We start from the raw sequence: 2,391 nt of genomic DNA, 5'->3' as shown, positions 1-2,391 counted from the left end.
GCTGACCTGCAGGGCTGGGCCTGGGGGCCTGGGGCCTGGCCATAGGAAGGCTGCAGGCTTGTGGTCACTGTCTGGCTCTGCTGTGTGGGAGCTCCCTCCAGGGTCAGCCGGGCCCTGAGTCCTTCCATCATAGGGTAGGGTAAGAGCTCCTTGCCCACGGCACCATGATGCCGGTGGAGACCCCAGCTGCTCACCTGCCTCTTCTCCTCCTGCCCCATGAAGGCAGCCCATGACGGGTCCTCTCTGGGCCACCCCGTGTCCACCAGCCCATGGCTCCTGCCCAGATGGCCCAGTGGACGTGGAAGCTAGGACCCGACTCCTGGAGGCTGGGCGAGGAACCAGGCTGTCCATCAAGAATGTGCCCTGGTTTCCGAAACACATCCCAGACATGTCCTTGCCAGGTCCCCACTGGCCCCTCCTCGTGGCCACGGGCCCCGCCTCACCCCGCCCTGCCCCTGAGAGTTCCCCCTGCCCTGGCTGAGCTCTGCGTGTGTCCAGGGCAGGGGGCGTCCCTTGTGCACACTTGAACCTGTCCCGCTCCCTGGCACCCTCACAGCAGAGCCCTCGACCCTGACTGCAAGCCTGGCAGGTCCCAGTCAGGGGCTCTGAGCTCACTGGGTGCCTCCTCTCCTGAGGTGCCACAGGTCCCCTCTCCTGCCCAGGGCTCCCCCAAATCCACACCCTAAAGCCCTGCACCCAAACTCTCCTCCCTCCTACCTGCAGGCCCCCAGCTTCGAGGCAGCCAGAGCCCACCTGGAATGGACAGCAGCAGCCTGAGACCCCCCCGCACCCCAGTTTTCCTCGGCTCTCGGGACGGCTGGCCTGGCCTGCACACCCTGAGACCCTCAGCCTCTCTCCCCGCCTCTCACCTCTGTCAGGCCCTGCCACCCTCCCCTCCCTTCACTCTTTGCCCAGATTCCCTCTGCTGTCCACTTCTCTGCTCATGTTGTCCCTTCTCCTGAGCTGCCCAAACCTCCTCACAAGCAGACGGGAGACAAACGAACTGAACTGACTTAGATGCTCCTCCTGGTCTTGCCTCCCGTCCCACTGGGCTCACGCGGGGCCCTGGGTCTCCTCTGGGCCGGCTCCGTCTGCTGGCACTTATGCTGCCTGCCTTGGGCCCCAGCCAGCCTTCAGGACCCCTCCCGGGAGACAGGACCACCATCGGCCAGTGCCCGTGGCTGCACTCGCCACCAGCACACCATCGTGGTTTGCACCCGGCCATCCAACCCTGGACGCACACAGGCTTGTTGAGGGGTCACACAGCAGAGCCCCCTACTGCAGGGGGGAAGGACTTTGGGGTCTGAGAGAGGGGGCAGTTCACCCGTGAGCCCCAGCAGGGCCCAGGAGCTGCTGCGTCCAGGCTGCCCCCAGGGCCTGGTCAACCCTGGGGCCCTGGGCAGGGATGTCCACGCTGCTGTAGATGCCGCCACGCTGCCCCTGTGGGCATCACAGCGGGCCGGCCACGCACTTCTGGGTTCATTCCCTCGGGGCCAGAGTGGACCTGGCTCCCTCCTCCTCTCCACCCAGCTCTGGCCCTGGGGCTGCCCTGCTGCCCAGCATGACTGGGATCCACGCCCGGAACTGGGTGACTGTCCTCCCTGAAAACAGGGATAAAGTTCAGATTTGACCTGGAGGTAAACCACGTTCTCACGGTCGGGGAGATGTCCAGCCACCCTGCAGGCCTTGTGGTACTGAACGCAGGGTCTCCTGCCCTGAAGACCAGGACGTTCTTGGTGCCCTTCCCCCAAAGTGGGCAGCGAGGAGCCCCCAGGAGCACCCTGCTGCCCTCACGGCCACAAGGACAGGTTCCACAACAGCCTGGTGCCCTCCAGCTGGTTCTAGCACCCCCATCCTCAGCAGGGCCGGGTGGGGCGGGGGTGGTGGGCTGGGGGAGCTCACCTGGAGCCGGGTGCTGAGGGGTGCCCTTCCTCCCCCTGAACCGCAGGGTGCCCAGGGAGGGAGGACTGGCTGGAGCCCAGTGTTCCCCAGAAGTCAACTGAGCTGGTCCGCAGATTCAATAACCCGGTTCCTGAGGCCCAGGGGAGGTAACAGGACGCAGAGCCCTTTCTACTGGGCGCCAGAGCCATCTGTCCCAGGACCATCCATCACTCCTGGATGACATTAGCTGGCTAATGGAGGTTAGACGCCGCAAGAAATGGCCTGTGACAAATTAAATCTCTTGATTCTATTAAAAGTTCTTTTCAGGACAAACCAGGGAGGCTGTGTGTCTCTGGGGGCTCTCTCTTCATGGCTGGGCTGTGTGCACGGTGGGCAAGTCAGGTGTGTGGGTGGACACAGTGCCACTGACTGTGTCCTGGGACAAGCATGACACAAGCCCCCCCGCAGGCCCCCCGTCTCCCCCCGCTCCACCCCCCTTCCACCACCACC

This window comes from Moschus berezovskii, chromosome 1 (genome assembly GCF_049115385.1).
Source record: "Moschus berezovskii isolate FMDL1 chromosome 1, NW_MosBer_1.0, whole genome shotgun sequence".
NCBI lineage: Eukaryota > Metazoa > Chordata > Mammalia > Artiodactyla > Moschidae > Moschus > Moschus berezovskii.
Note: the sequence above shows the minus strand (reverse complement) of the source record.